This window comes from Pteropus vampyrus, unplaced genomic scaffold (assembly GCF_000151845.1).
Source record: "Pteropus vampyrus isolate Shadow unplaced genomic scaffold, Pvam_2.0 Scaffold84, whole genome shotgun sequence".
Classification (NCBI taxonomy): Eukaryota; Metazoa; Chordata; class Mammalia; order Chiroptera; family Pteropodidae; genus Pteropus; species Pteropus vampyrus.
Window position 1 is genome coordinate 5882569 of NW_011888865.1, and position 17663 is coordinate 5900231.

A 17663-nucleotide genomic window follows, 5' to 3' on the forward strand; every position below is an offset into this window, starting at 1 on the left:
ATAAAATAAAAGAGAAAAGTATATTAGATCAGAAATCTTAGACTAAGAGAAGCTAATGAAAATTAGAGTTAGTTAGAATGGGAGAGATAAGTAGGATCTGTAATGTGCCCTAAGGAGAAAAATTACCAAATCAAAATTAACCTTGAAAATCTCTTAAAATATTCTTAGATGACCAGAAACTGGATTCTTGGAAGCTAAAATACAGTATTTATTTTTCTCTTCTTTAGCCTCTCACATTTTATTGTCCATCTTAGCTCAAAATCTTTTTCTTACACTCCATTTAAGCCACCTACTCACATTAATAATTATACAAACTGCAAAAACTCCTTTTCATACAGACCTTCTCTAGCCACCATCTCCAACACTTCCACTTACTCTGATAGTATCAGTCATGTTCTCACTTCCATCCTTACACATTTAGATTCTACAATTCATTTTATAATTACTGCTTAAGAAAATAAAATACTTATTCTATCTACATATGTCCAAAACCATTACATTCATATGTATATGAATATGTTGCTTTGGAATATAGAATTCAAGACATATATGTTAATGTTGCCACTATGACTATATCACATAAACTGACCATTCACCTCCCTATCTGAGCCTGCTTTTGATATCTAGGTACCTTTCATACTTAACTTTAACTGCTTCTTTGAACATCTAATCATTCTAATTATCTTTTTTTTTTCCAGAACTATATCCTTAGATCTCTTAGACATTCTTTCTCTTTTTCTTTCTGTCAGACAAATGATTTTCAAAATTGATAAACTGAACAAATTTCACCATACTCAAAAATGAGGAGGGAAGGCTTAGGAATAATAAAAATAAGAAAAGCATTTAAAATTAAGGAAATAAGTAGGAAAATGCACAGGAGCATAAGGTCTATGACACTTTGAGGAAATCATTGGCACAGTGATATAAATGGCCTCAGCAACCCTTATATGTAGAGATCTCCTCTGGTTCTAATGAGAGTTTAGCATTAATTTACACAGATTTTTTTATCCCATAAAATAGACTTATAACTATCTAATCATTATTATAAATGAACTTCAACTTTACTCAATACCAGGAGAGCAAATAAAATACTTGCTTACCAAACAATGCATCCTATGAAGTGACAAAAGTGTCTGCCTGACATATTCCCTTAATATGTCCTTAATGATTTAAGGAAAAGAGAATCAAGAAAATAGAAACAAGAAAGGAATGAGTTGCAGAATGAAGTAAGAATTGGTATTCTTTGACTAGAACTATGAATTCCTTAACTATCATTCATCTTCAGTGCTAGTTTTCTTCAGATCAAATAATTGGTAGAATCAAAGTCCTGTTGAATTAGTTTCCCCCTCCCCACTGGTTTTAATTTCAGCTAAAAATTGAACATGTCATTGCTTATTATATTCATTCACTGAGGTTTCAGTGAATCACCAAGGCAGATGTGGAAGTATGAAAATATAATCCAAGGCACAATGAATAGCTCTGCCACAGTAGGTGAGTTTAGAATCACAAACCAGAGATGGACTCGCTAATAATATTTTACATATGTCCTACTAGTGCTACTTAAGAAAGACTAGAACTCCTTCGGTAATTACTTAAGCATCATTCACCAAAAAGAAAACCAATTATTTCTTCCATAAAAGTAATTTTGGTAAAGATGAAACAGTAAACTATAAGCTGTTCATCTTCTTAATTAAATCATGATATATTCTTGCATTTTCTTTTTCAAGTTGTATACTTGGTCTCACTTGCCAGTGCCTTTGTCAATGAGACATTTCTACCAGCTCTCACCTTTATTTCAGAAATCCCTTCTTCTAATATATGTCATAGTAACTATTCTCTGATAGTATATATTCCCTAAACTATCTGATTTTCTAGCTGACTTTTTAGTATATGGCTATCTCTGACACCATAAGTTTTCAGTGATCATATGTTTAAACCATATGCTTTGAAATCCTTATGTTTTAGATATCAACTATTAAAATGTATAATAAAATAAGTTGGAACAAAAACCCCTGCTCCTTCCCTCAATACATCTAACATAGAGGATTTTGATGATATTTAAGGAAATACTCCTAAATTTAAAAATCAACAACTATAACAATAAAATTTCAAGTGTTGTCTAAAATTCTTTGAGAATAGGTACACTTAATATATTTTAAGAGCGTAGCTTTTCCCAATATTACCAAATTCTTAGTAAGTGAATATGTTATTTTGGAGTTATGGTGAACTTTTTATAGAAGGAATACAGAAGTGTACATACAGAATATACCAGAGCGATCTTAAACTGCAAATGGTTTATATCATTATATAGCCAATATATTTTTTAAAATTTTAACACTGTCTCTTGGTCTGAAGAAGTTTATAGTTTCTCTTTGTTCTCTGTGAATATATCTCAACGTACCTAATTAGCATTTTCTTTGAATAAATTACAAACAATTGTCTATCAAGAGATTTTGCATAAAAATCTGGATTTTAAATATCTTTTGAAAATCATAAGATTTGACCACATTGGTTCTACATTCCTATATAGTAACAACTGCAGGCTCTGTTCTCTTTAGGAAGGCCAAGTACTATGCAGAACCCACCACATGCATATACCTGACACTTTCACTTACTTGACTTGCTATCATCCCATCTGCATTCACATTGTGACTTTGTAATAAGGCTTTTAATCCACACAGGGATACACTCTGCTTTTCTTTCTCTCTGAATATTGTTAGGCTTTGGGGAAACTTTCTCTATCTTAGAAAGAATTTGCTTGGGCAAGTAGGCACAATTTCTAAATAGATCTAAGGAATAGTCCATCTCTCTGTCTCTGTCTCTGTCTCTGTCTCCCTATCTCCCTCTCCTCTGTCTGTCTTTCTGTCTGTCTGGCTGGCTGTCTCTCTCTCTCTCTTTCTCTCTCTCTCTCTCTCTCTCTCTCTCTAACTCTCTCTCTTTCTATGCATTTCAAAGAATTTGTCTTTAGTTGCCATTGAATTCAGAAATAGGTGCAGACTCAGGAAAAGAAGTCCAAGCACGATCTGGTTCAAAAAAACCTTCATTATAGGGAGTGTGTTTTTTTTTTCTGGCCTTGATCTCTATATATGTGTATCTCTTCTAGTATGGTATATACATGATGGTGGAACAAGATTCAAATTCCATGTCCAAGCCTAATAGCATTATTCCAATAAAATTTAAAGATTGTCAATCTAAGTATATATATATATATATATATAAAATAATATATGTGATGTATATGATCATTAAGGATTGCTCATTATTAAAATCCACTACTTTATCAAAATTATGAATCCCTATAGTTCAGAATACTGAAAAAAAGACTCTGTTCTACATCCTTTCTGAAGAGAACAGTCAGTTGGTATGCAAATACCATAATACTGAGTAGAATAGAACAGCATTTTCATCTGAGACAATGAATAAGAAACCAAGATCTAAACTAAAACAAAAAATAAATAAATAAGAATAAGAAAGTCCTGGAGCATAATATCTGAGAAAGTAATGGTGAGGAACAGCTAATTTTGAGAGGGGAAGAAAAGTGGTATATTATGTGCTAGACAATTCATGGGAGTCATCTCATTTAATCACCACACTATACCTAAGAGGAACATGTAGTCACCATTATAGAGATGCATAGAAAGACCGAGTGACAGACCCATGGTCAGACAGTCAATAAATGGGAAAGTAGAATTCAAACGTATTACCTGACTCTTAACTGTGCTCTTTTCCCTTTAGACTATGATGGGATAATTAAATGGCTTTATTAAGAGAGGGTTTTCTTATGAAATGACTGACCTTAGGAATTGCTGCACATGAATTACGTACTTTGTTTACTCAATTTTTCTCTAATTTATGTGACAAGGGACATTATTTTTAGTTTTAAAATTTTAATGAATAAACTTGAAAAACATGCTTATATATTCTAAAGCCCTCAATTTACAGCTGAGGAAATTGGTCCATTTCTGAGAAAAGACAACTGGTATACTGTTAGCAGAACAGAAATAGGAATTTAAGTTCTTAGATTAGCTTTGAAAAGTATTTTTCATTAAATTGTTATCTTCAAATAATGAATACATTTTAAATCTTGGTTAGAAACTATACCAGAAAGATTTGACTAGATATAGTTAGAATGAAAGACTGTCCAGAAAAAAAAGGTTTTTACATGTATTCAAAACTGCTTTCTGTCACTTAATACATAAATATTAAAACAATTTATTATTTTGCTTGTTTTATAAAGTAACTCTGAACAGTCTCATCCCTTAAGGGAAACTTATTTGAAATCTAAGAGCTTTGGCCTACAGAGGGAAAAAGTTATAATTTTGTTGGTGGCAAAAGTTTATTAATTAAAACCTCTATTACTGACCTAAGTTCTAGGGATAATTCACTATTTTTACAACCAAACAACATATTTTTAAGACAGGAAATAAAATATTAAATAATAAAATAAATGAATATATTAGCAAAGTGGGGATGAGAAAAATTACTGAAAGATTCATGGCTGTTAACTTTGGGTACTAGGGAATAAAGAGAAAGATAAATCTAACTCATAAAGATACCTTAGTACTTATTACTACTTACAGAATTTACCCACATCATCCTTTAATTTGCATGTCCCAATTGCCTTCTAGTCCCACTCATAATTCCTATCCTTTAAATGTATCCTTATGCCTGTGTTAAGCAAAAATCGTGAATAGGAATGGGAAAATATGGCATGATACATGCCAGTGTTGAATTAAAGAAAGTTGGCTTTGTAATTTCACCTCAGATTTGAAAGGGGGTCAAAATTATACTATTCTAGAGAATATGAACATCATCATAATGTAAGCAAAAGGAAAACAAGAAGCCAGAAGTTAAATTTCACACCATTAACCTGTCTGATTTTTAAAAAGATACAGTACGATTAAAGAAGAAAATAAAGCTGCCATCCAAAATTAGAAAATAATCTCAACATATTTTCTCCTTTTTCACATTGTTAAAACATGAATTTTCTTCTTATCAATATAGCAACAAAAACAGACGAGAGAATGGCAATGCCATTAAAATAGGAAAAAACATTAAGAAGTGTCATTTCAATGTCATATTGGAGCACTGTCTAAATCCCCAAGGGTCATAGAACATCGTAAAAAAAAAAAAAAGGTAACTTTACTTGACTTGCTAGGTATTACTTATTAAAATCCAAAATTTATAAGATATTAACTCTCAGAAGATTTGTAAATTTCAAATAATTTTTATCAGATATAAATATAAATGATTTATGTCTGATATAAAGGTAATCCCAAATATTTTATATATTGCCCTGGAAAATATTGACAAGTCTGAGATCTAATGTTCTTATATTGGAAGTGTCTTCAACTTCAAGTACTGTCCTTTTTTTGAACACTTATGTTAAAAGAATACATAACCCTCTCTTATTTAGACCAAAGAATTTTTATCTTTTATTATTAAGCAATCCAAACTCCAACTTATAAAGTAAACATGTATTGCTTCTTACAGATATTAGACTGTGCAAGGCAAAACGATTATGAAATGAGCTGAGCTTTCAGACTACAAGGAGAATTCTAATTGAGAAATCAAATAAATAAGATAAAAAAATCAACAACTATATCATAAGAAAGACTATTCAGCAAGCACAAAAAAGGTTATATAAGTGAGTCTTGAAATCGAGAAAGCATTTTCAAAAGTATATTGAAGAAGGAGTAATAATTAGCCAAGCAATGAGAATTCCAGGCCGTGGAAAGAAAGTGGAGAAAAATGTAGTACCACGACTACTTACTTGTTCGGTGAACGGAGGGTAGAATAGGATGTTATGAAAACATTTGGAGTAGTTCAGATCAGAAAGACCAAATTCTAAAACGCCTTATGTTATGGTAAAAATGTTGAACTGTGAAGTTTGTAGAATATCTTATGCAGCAACATGCTGTGAACAGATCTTTATTTCAGAATGTTTACTCTGAAAGCCCAGACATGAAGATAAAGTATTGGAAGCAAAAGTAGAGGTAGGGAGACAAATCAGGAGATGACCATAGTAGTTCAAGAGAAGTAAAGGAATCTGACCTAGAAGCTCGTGGTCATTTGCTTTAGAGATATTTAGGATTAAAAACAGCAGTTCTCACTGACGAATTGATAGAAAATTGAAGAGAATTAGGAGCTGACCCTTATACTTCTGTGGATAGATGCGCCTTATCGAATTAGAAAGAGCATGAGATGGAGAATCCTTGCTGTATTAATTTTCTATTGCTGTGTAACAAATTAGCACAATTTAGCACCTTAACATAACTCGAATATATTATCTCACAGTTTCCATGGGACAGGAGCCTGGCCTATTTTAGGTGGGTTCTCTCCTTGGGACCTCACAAGGCTGAAATTAAAGTACCTGCTAGCTGTAAAATCAACTTGAGGCTTGACTGGGAAAAATCCACTTACAATCTCCCTCAGGTTGTTGCCAGAATTCATTTTCTTCTGGCCATATGACTGAGATCTCAGTTTTCTTGCTAGCTGTCAGCTGAAAGATGCCTTCAGCAGCTTGAGCAGTTTACTCCTTCAAAGCCAGCAGGATGTCTGCTGCTGCTGCTGCTGCTGCTGCTGCTGCTGCTGCTGCTGCTGCTGCTGCTGCTGCTGCTGCTGCTGCTTTGAATCTCTGACTTCTTAACATACGATTATTTCGTATGAATAATAAGTTGAAGATCTATAAGTTGAAATGCAGTGCCCAGAATAAACTTTTGATTAACTTGACTGATTTGGGAACTTAATTATATCAGCAAAATCTCTTTTTTCATACATAGTAACATGATAATAATACTGATATTTCATAATATTCACATGTTCCTCTCACCCTGAAAGAGAGGGGGTAATTAATGAAGGGTGTGAACACCAAAAGGCAAAATCTTGGAGGGTATCTTAGAATTCTGCCCAACACATTGGGAAGGAAGATGATGAGGGGAAATTAAATCTTTGTCATAAGATGCAATTTCCCAAAGAGATAGAAAATAAGAAAAGAGGCATAGACAGGATAGAACATAGACAGGGATAGAAAAATTAATATTAGGCAGAGAAACATAATTTAATCAGTCTTAAGGAACCTACTGTTTTGAGTATTTATTGTCTAAAATTTACATCCATAGAAACCTCCTATTCAACTTTGTGAAAAAAACAATAATATATAAAACAAGGAAGATGTCTAACAAAGACAACATAAAGAAAATGAAGTGATTTCCCATTTGAAATTGCATTGCCCCTATTCTTTTCACTTTAAAAGAAGCTCTTTGCTAACACTCTTATTGTTTTTACATTCTCCTGGAGCTGCTCCAAGCTTCCCACATTTAGCTGAAGTTGTGAGACCCTCAACTGTCATAACAGTACAATAAGAGCCTGATGGCTGCTAAGTATAGAGAATTGTCTCACGGTTCCTACAGACAATTCTATTTATACAGCCTGAAATCCCAACCTCATTTTGAACAACATTAACAAACTGCATTTGTTAACCTGCCCCAACTGCTTTTCTAAATATTTCTTCACTATTATTTTTATAATAATGTTGTTGTTTCAATCAGCATTTTCATTACTGAAAACATTTTCTGAAGTGGTGGTTCTCTGAAGTTATATTTCATAGAGATCAATTCAATATGGGATCATTGGGTTAAAAGAGATCTTGAAGAGGCCATATAGATCATCCTCTTGTTTCCAAGCAACCCTAAAAAAGATAACCATCCTACTCTAGAAATCTCTTTCAAAAAGGAAATTCCACAGTTGTTCCTTCTGCAACGTATTTCTGTGTCTAATTACCCTTGCAGTTAGGGACTTCTTGTTCTAATCTCTGGGTATGTAGAACAGCTGGTAACCACACTCCTTATAATGGCTGTTCATAAATCTGCAAACTTTTCTTAAGTTATCTTCATTATCTCTCTTCCAGACCAAGTGCATTATACAGTTAGTAGTCGGTTTCAGATATCTTCAATATTCAAAGGTGAGATTTTTAACAAATTCATAAATGATGCCAAATTTCCCAACTTCTTGTACTTTTAAAAAGGAAGAAAAAGAAATATTCTTAAGAAATACAAATTAAAAAGAAATACAAAGTAAGATGGCACTACTACCTCACAATCCAATTGTTTGCCTAATTACCCGTCTTTCTATCAGTGCAAGTACATAAGATCATATTCATAAACCATGCAAGGAAAGCAATAAGTAGATTATTACTGTTCCCATCATCTCATCTTATCTGATAACTATATTAATTTTTTTAGAGTCCACCTTCTGCAAAGGATATGGGTTGCAGACAAATATGCTCAACGTGACATGGGTACTTAATAATCCTCTTCTGCTCCCTTTAGTTACCTGATTAAATAAGTAATTGATAAGTTGAAATGCAGTGCCTTCATTCTAGTATTATCTCAAACTGGTCTTGAAAATATATTTAAGAATCACTATACTTTCAAATCACTTCTCTGTACAATGTCAATTTCCATCATTTTTATGCTCTCAATTTCTGTCAATATTGCAATTTTTCCTACACAATAACCATTATAGCCTATTATACCAGCTCTCTATAGAAGCTGTTAAACTGAAAGCCACATTTGGGTCTGAAATACTTAAATACTATTTTTTGGCTTGGTAACAGCACTGTCTGATTTTTTTCTTTCTACCATATCTAAACATGACAGTGAACTACTAAAATTCTGTTTACATGGCTCTTAATCATCTAATCAGAGACTATTTTTTATCAATACTCAGTGAACAAAGCTCAATGAAAATAATGGTCTTTTGATGCAGGCACTTGATTAGGATCAGGATTTTAATTTTCACATCCTTCCTTGAAAATAGAAAGTGGTATATTTTGAAGAAGTCTATATATTTAGAGGTAGATTTTTAATTGTCTTTTTTCTCTTTTTGCATTATTTTGCACATCTCTGAATAGTAGTATGTATGAACAGTGAACTCCATTTGATTTTACTCTCCTCTGATTTTACTCTTGTCTATTAAAATCTTAGGCTCTTTTCTTGAGTTATTGCTCATTTTATTAATGTATTAAAGCTTTATTTACGTGCCATCTATGTTGCAAATATGTTTTTCAAAATTCTTTAATTGTCCATGATTTTGTTAATGGCATCTTGTCCCATACATTTATTTTTTTATTACAGATTTTAATATTTTTATTACAGATTTTAATAATTTTTTTATTACAGATTTTATTCAAAATGTATTTCTGAAGTCTCTATAGTGTTACATTATTTTGTATTTTTTGTTTTTGTTGCTCTTGTTGCTTTGCTGATTCTTATGCCATTATTAATTTGACTATGGTGTATTAATAAAATTTTCCTGTATGAGACAAAGCAAGTCCTCTCTCATTTCTCCTTTTCACTCTTTATAATTTTCCGGTTGTTCCTTTTTAAAATTAAATTTATTGTGGTGACATTGGCTAATAAAATTATATAGCTTTCAAGTGTAAAATTTAATAATATATCATATATATACTTTATGTGTGTTCATCACCCAGAGTCAAATTTCCTTCCATCGCCATATATTTGACCCCCTTATCTACTTCCTACCTTCCAACCTTGGTTGTTATTGAGCATTCTTTTATGTGAATTTTTAAAATCATTCTGTTTATTTCAAAGGTGATGAGTCTCCATCAGAGAATCTGCTATTTATTAATTGACAGATGACTAAATTCATATATTAATTTTTAAGAGAATTGATATTTAAATAATCCCATTCAAAACATAAAGCATTGTTTTACCATTTTTCAATAAAATTATTTAACTTTCTCCCTGTTTCTTTCTCATTTCATTTATTCTTAAATTTATGCAGTCTTTGCTATTATTGTGAATAAATTTTTTCCATGTCTTTTTTCTCGGTTTTTACTTAATTGAAAAACAGCTTTGATTTTTAGATATTCTTGTTGTGCCTAGCCAAACTGAAATTTATTAACTCAAATAATTTTAGACTAGACTCTCTTGGATTTAAAATTTAGGTATAAAATTTATCAATAAAAATAGATCACTTTACTTTGTCTCACTTTTTTTTTCCTTAAAATGAAGATAATGATAGCATCTAATTGATAAAGTCTCTATAAGAGAGAAATGAATTAAAATAGAGTAAAACATTTTTAAAAGTACCTAGTATACTAGTCCTTAAAAAATGTTAGCTATTAATGGTAATACTAGGCATTCTTGCCGTTTCTTACTTTAGTTAAAATGGCGTAAGTGTTTTTCCATGTACATGGATACTTCTAGTGCCATTTGCTTTTCTTCATTTTGGCCAGATGCAGAAATCTTGTACCCTTTTCTTTTAAGCTTGTTCTGAATGCCAGTGTCCTATAGAAAAAGGGAAGCAGTTTTTTAGAGTCCAGACATAGTTTCAAATAACAATTTAATATCCCTAAAATTTCATGCAACTTTCTCAAGCACCAACCCTTAAGTTTCTCTTTTATATATACAAAATGGGGCTAATTGGACCTCCTACTCCTGAATCTTGTGTGGATTAAATAAAATCATGACCACAAAGTGCTAAGTACTATTTCTAGTAGAAAGTAGATGGTCAGTGCATGTTAATATTTCCTTTCTCCCTCATTTGCACATTTCCACAATCTCAGGAAGGTTTTCTATACATGATCAACAGAAATACTGCACTGCCTTTTATTACCAGAACTTAATTATTACTATCAGCCTTTATCTGACTGATTAAAAACACAGAAGACCCTATGTTGTAATACCTTAACATGTCCCTATGTATAGTGCCTGCAATAGACAAATTAGATTCATATACTTCTAAGACTCTATGCTTAACACATGGCAAGCCACAGGAATATAAACAAGGCTTTTGACAGATTGTTTAGAAGAAAAATATCCATTTGAAAATATATTAAGTCTAGCATTGATGGTGGTACCAATATTTTAGTACCAACAATTTCAGCATTTAATAATTCAATTTTCCAAAATTTCATATTTTCTCATTTAGGATGAATATTTACATAATTTATTATTTTAAGAGTAGGTATATACATGCAAAATTGTTCATTCACACAAGCTCAAAGGCAACTCAAAACCAAAGTGCCAAAGTTAGCATTTTTTAAGTAAGCATCTCTATCCCATACACTGAGAGTAGGATTACAATCACTAAATCATCCTGTCTTTGGAACATGTGTGAACTGCAAACTAATGAGGTAAGCAATTTGGGGTAATTAGAATCAATAGTATCATCTTTTAAGAAAGCAATATCGATTGCATTATACAGAAGACAGTCTTTTGAAATACAGTCTTATTCAGTAAGTCTTTGCCTTGAAAAAATATATCAGGGGGCAAGTTTACTTTGACATAAGCTATCCACTTTCTATTCCTGCCAAGAAAATAGCATTTTACATTTCTAAAGTCAGAACTGAAGAGATCTCCAGACACTAACTATATGACTTTTGATACCACAATATGTGTGGTTAAAGTTTCTTTTAAACTGACACAAAAGCCTCTTTATGGGAAAAGAAAAATGTTATTGGCTAGTCATGAAGAACTTTATTTATTCTGGCTAAACTGTAAAACATGATGAAGATAATCAATTATTTCATATTTCAATACCTTAATAGAATTTGTCCTTCAATTATCTCAACGTTTTATGAAAATGTATTATTTCCATCTGAATGACCCACTATATTTTAAGTTCCTTGAGGACAGGAACTGAGTCTATATTGCTCACCATAGCTTTCCTTCTGCTAAACACATATTGATATGAAGTAGGCATGCAGCAAATATTAGTGAGTTATCAAGTGTACAATCTGATGTACATGGACAACCATAGGAACCAAGAACTATAGACCAACAGAAATGTTTAATGTCTTGTTGCCCGTGACCACAGTTTGCTTGACTACATGAAATTTATGACTCACTCCTGTTGTTGAAGACCTACTGCATTATCACTCTCAGTCTACCAATCTACTTTTTCAAAATTGTCACCTTTGGGAAATCTTTTCTTATGTGTCATCCAGATGGCTCATGGTATAGTTTCAAGTCTATTTGTCTTGGTTCTGTCAGTAATGGTAATGGAAAATAGCTGGACACAAAACCTATATCTATTTGAAGACCATTAACATATAACCACCTTAGAAAGAGAAAGAAATTACTAAGATGTCCTCAATATGTTACATGTCTTTGAAGTAAACGAGAAAGTATGAGTGTATTCAAAAAAAACAAGTATGAGAACATTTTAAGAACATACATCTTCTTCCGTGGATGAAATATTTCAGATCTATTTTCCTATAGGCTTTATGTTGCAATTATTTGAAATGAGTCTTTGATAAATACAATTCAATTGATTGTAACTGAATGTCAGTTTTGAATTGGCTCTGAGTCATAGACCACGAGAAAATACAAAGAAATAGAAGAAAAGTATCAAAGCCTAGCAGTTACAGGCATGGGGATTTCAGGGTCAAAGAGATCAAGACTAAAATCCTAGCACTTTGCTACTTGAAAAGCATATCACTTTGGGGAAGACATGTGATTTCACCAAAGTTCATATTTTTCATTTATAAAATGAGGAAACTGACAGCATGTACTTTATTGGTCTGTTGTAAAGATTAATTGGACAACTGTATTAAAAGTGCTTAGCACAATGCCAGAATATTGTAAATTTTAGCTACTTTTTATTAGCTATGCTTTATCTCCCCAAAAAGCTCATTTGGGACAGAATCCTGGTCTACTGCTCCTCAGATCATTGATGTTTCTATTATACTTCTCAGGTTGTTACACAGCTACTCATCTGTTCTATTCTATAAATCTACTATTAGCAATTCTTTTGTACTACACCTTATATATTAGCAGAGAAACATATGTGAATGCTATTTGTGCTACTATAAGTTAAAGCGAACAGTTCATCACCAAAGTAAGTAGCCTGTAGCAGAGCATTTGGCTGCCTGAGGCTTGGAGCTCTGATGTTATAGGTAAGTGGCGGTTACTGGATGCTGCACAAGCAAAACTGCCTAGCTAGGCTGTTTGGGTCCTCAGTTGGCTTCAGAGGGCAAGGGGTACAGGTGAAAATACCACGAGATCTCCTTGACCCTCAAATTTTATAAATGAGGCAGCAGTGATTATAAACAATCTCTCAATACTGAGGTAAGTGGGTAAGAAAGCATAGCAGGTATGAAAAGTGTAGGAGTTATAGCTCCTTTCGGTTTATTACAAGGCACCCTGCTAAGGTCTTTGCTGGAATTGGGCCTCTATATTTTATTTGAACTACTAAACCAAGACCCAAATTCCAAAATCTAATAGCTCCATTAATTTCTTTTTCTATTTAGGATAAAGGACATCATTTTCTTTGGTTACTCTACTAACAGAGGCTACTCAATATATTGTTCACCATCATCAGGAGCTGATCAGAGATATTCAACGATGGCAGAAGGCATAGTTTCTGTTACCATGTCCCTACCACAGACAAGACAAGGGATGCAACAGCACTTGACATGGTATTTGCAGCAGAAATCAGAGCTCCTTTGAGATTTCTCCTGTAAAATTGTGATTTTCTAATTAAGAGAGATACATTTGCCATTTTATGGGGAAGAAGGAATGCAACAGAAAACTCACACTCCACCACAATTTCAAGTTTACTTATGAAAACATGTCTTTCTTACCCCAAAATGAGAATAATATCTAACATTGCAATATTCAAAAGTGAAATGATACCTCAACTTAAAAACTTAGATTTCAACATCCCAAATTTTATTTCTGAGATCTTCCCACTAGGTAAGTTTCTATGTTTTCTCTCAAATGTCTATACTAATAATTGTTTTAGTAAGCTAAACTTTATTTTTTAAATATTTTTTCCCCTCTTTAATTCCCTTCCACCCCTGACCTCTGGATGTTGCCATATCCCCTTAAGAACTGGTTCTCTGAAGGCGAGGCATCTCCTCCCACGCACTCTCGGCATGCACCTGGGGCCTAGTGCAACCGGGATATGGTCTGTGGCTCCACCTCGGGTGTGAACCCAGGACCTTCTGCATGTAAAGCAGACATGCTAACCACTACACTATGGAGCCAATCCCTACTAAAGTTTATGATTACAACAGGAGATTAAAATCCTAATGACAAAAGTATTCTGATTTTAATTAATGTGAATTGGTATATGCTTTTAAAATATATTCTTCATAAAGTTTTTAATGATTTACGGCATCTGATTTTTATTGTGACCTCCCTACCCCAGACAGCTCATAGAGTTTCAGCTCACATAACACTGAGATTATATAACACATCCGTAGTAAACTCCACTTTCATGCAAGCCATGAAAGAAAGCCACTAGAGGTCCTCACAGAAACCGTCTTTCCCTGCCACCACTGGCAGTCCTGGTTTCAGACCTATTAATGGCAAGTTCTCACAATTACAGAGAACACAACAAAAATAAATCATTTTTGTACAAAAGTTTCATACACTTCTCATCACTAACAGATTTTTACCTTTTTAGATGCCAAAAGAGATAAATCTTTGAACTCTTTATTATTACAAAAGAAAAAAATAAACTACTGGAGAATGTTCAAAGTTAAAATATTTCTGAATTATTTGTCAAGGATCACAAATCTTTCTAAGAAGCGGATTTATATAACAGTCAATGGTGAGCATCCTAGGAACAATAAAGAAAAAACGTGATCGGTAGTAATCTCTACTTTGATGATGATGTCCAAGTCTGCATCTGGCTGAAGGCCTGTTACACTGGAGATCAAGGGTTCTACTTTCATTCTCAGGGAAAGTGAGATATTGTTCAAGAAATGCTTCTTGTTTACTGCTCTGTGCAAGGCACAGTTAATTTTACATAAGAAGGCTTCCTTCATATCTCCATAGCACTTTAAAGGAAGCCTTCTAAAAATGAACTGTAAATAATTAGATTGAGATGTTACAAATTGGAGGTCAATTTATTTAGAAAGTATTTCTTTGGGCTCAGTATATTCACATATGCAACCATCAGGTATATATTAAAGATAATATTTTATCAAGGTGAGTTGCTAAGAGGTCCTGTGAATGTTTTCATTTCATAGAGCCAGAAGTCTCCAAACAAATGCCTACTTTTAATGATAACTTCTTTTCTTGTCAGTAGTTACCTGAAATTTCTTAATATGTTATATTTCTTTGGAAGTAGATAGGAAATTATGGATATATAAGTAGGTCAAAACAATATAAAAATATCTTAAAAGCAGTCCTCTTTAGTAGATGAAATTATTCCAAATCATTTATTATTTTCTTATAGGCTTTGTAATGTGATTGTGTTAAGGGAGTCTTCAACAGATGCAATTCAATTGATAGTAACTGGATGCCAGCTTTAAATTGGTTCCAAGTCATGTACTGTAAGGAAATCCAAAGCAATGAAAAGAAAGCAGCAGAGTCGAGCAGTTATTGGCATAGGAGATTAGTCCTCTTAGTAGACAATGTCTGTTGCACTTTCATTAATAACCAAGATGCTGAACCTTCATTAAAGTGCAGTCGTTGAAATGTAATTCAACTATAGTTGAATTTTTAGAAAGTAATTGGCCCTTAGAAATATTCTTCAGAAAGACTGATCAGTTACATGTGATTGGGGAAGAGAAGCAGTCCATAATTGCTGACAGTTCTCAAAAAAGAGTTATGAGTATTTAAAATTTTTTTCTATGGTTCCTGGGATATTTTGAAGTTATCAGGTATACACTTTGGTTGATGCTACAAACTCCAAAAAACTTTGATCTTTCCCCTGATAGACAAGTTGGCAGATCTTACCACCAGGACAATGGCAAAACTACTTCTCCATGCACTGCACTTCCAGGAACAAGATCTATAATCTAAACTCTGCCTGAGCTAGGAGTGCCCTCCTTCTTCCCCATCTGGACAGAAGGTAATTTTTTAGCTTTACTTTAACTACTTATGCAAGTAGAGAGGGGGTCATTTTCTTCTAGACCAAACTCTAGAGTTCTAGATGATCACTCTGTTATTTTCATAAATTAAATGATCAATGAAATAGTAAACTGAATAGAAAATGAAAACATTCTTGATTTTATAATGCTATGTTTCATGTTTATCAAGTGAAAAATAACTACTGTAAGTGTGCCACTGTAAATGAGATGCGCTGACCTTACTAACTGAAACATCTGCAGTGTCTTAATAGATCAAGGAAACAATGAAATAAGTACATTATTTTAATGATTAGATTATAAGTATTCCACTCAGGGGAAAAAATGTATATATGCGTATGTATATGGAGCTATATGAGGCATAAGTATGCAATTATATATAATTTTTTATCTGGGAAGAAAACACACCATTTGTTCATTGGCCATCTTCTCTGAGCCTTAATTCCTTTCACCTTTATAGCTCACTAGAGGATTCTGCAAAAATGTTATTTATCTCTCTGACTTCAGATCAACTTATCACATTGCAAATCGATTTTAATAGGAGATTGAGTTTCAAAATCATTCACCATTTTTTGAACATCAACAAGTAGTAGCAACAATGTAGGCTAAAAACAATATGCAGATCATTCTGTCTTTAATGTTTTGAAAATTGCATGTAATATTAAGAACACATACCAAAGAAGCTGGAGGTTTAATGGGGATTTCTCACTGATTATATTTGTCATGACTATACTATAATTTTCACATTTTTGTTATTGTTGTATCTATATTACAAACTACACTGTAAGTCTATTCAAAGCAAGAATTACTTATGAATTTATGTTAAGGCCCCAGCACCTAGTACAGTATGTCATACATAAAAGGTTTTTGGAAATAACTCTCTGATAAATGTTTATAATATATTTGAGGATTCTGAAGTTAATTTTACATAAGAAAGATTTCAACCTCATTTATTTTAAAATAAATATCATGAAGACAGATATGAACACTATACATTATGTGTGCATTTAAATTGTGAGTCAATTCTAAAGTCTAATATTTCAGGCAAATAAGAACCATTAACATCTCTGTTTCCATTAATTACACAGGTACCATTATTTTCATTAAGAGTACATGCACTGATTAAATCTGCTGGTAGCTAACAGCAAATTAAAATGTTTAGATTTCTACAAGTTTATTTGAATTTCATTTGTCACAAACCTAACCACATAGCCTACTCTTTTTTAATTATCTGGAACATATAACTTGAAAACAATTCTCTTCATAACAAATGTATAATCAGAATCACGCTCAAACTATTAATAATCCTTTTCTGAAACAACTAGAATTCAGTATTCATTTGAATTGTGGACTTGATTTGATTGATGTACAATTATTGAGAGTCTACAATGGGCAAATCACTGTTATCAGAATTGTAGGAGATTAAACAGTAAATTGAGAAAGACATGATTTCCAACCTCTGGGAGTTTACCATCTAAGAAATTAAACTTTTACACAACACACATATGCACGCACGTGCGCACACACACATGCACACATGATGAATGCATGTTGTTATTCGGCAACCAGTAAAACTTAAGGTTTGACGAGTGTGTTAAAAATAAGGAAGGGGAGCTCATCAGCTTACATTTGACATCCAGTTGGTGACATTTTTACGTTTTATGAACTGTTTTAAATGTGCTACTTACTGTAATATTTAAATCCAAGTTATTCTTTTCCTCACTTTTGTGCTCTCTTGCTCTTGTGCTTAATGTTATTCCCTCTTTTTTCAAACTCAACTGTCATTCACACAATGGCAAGACTAAAACGACAC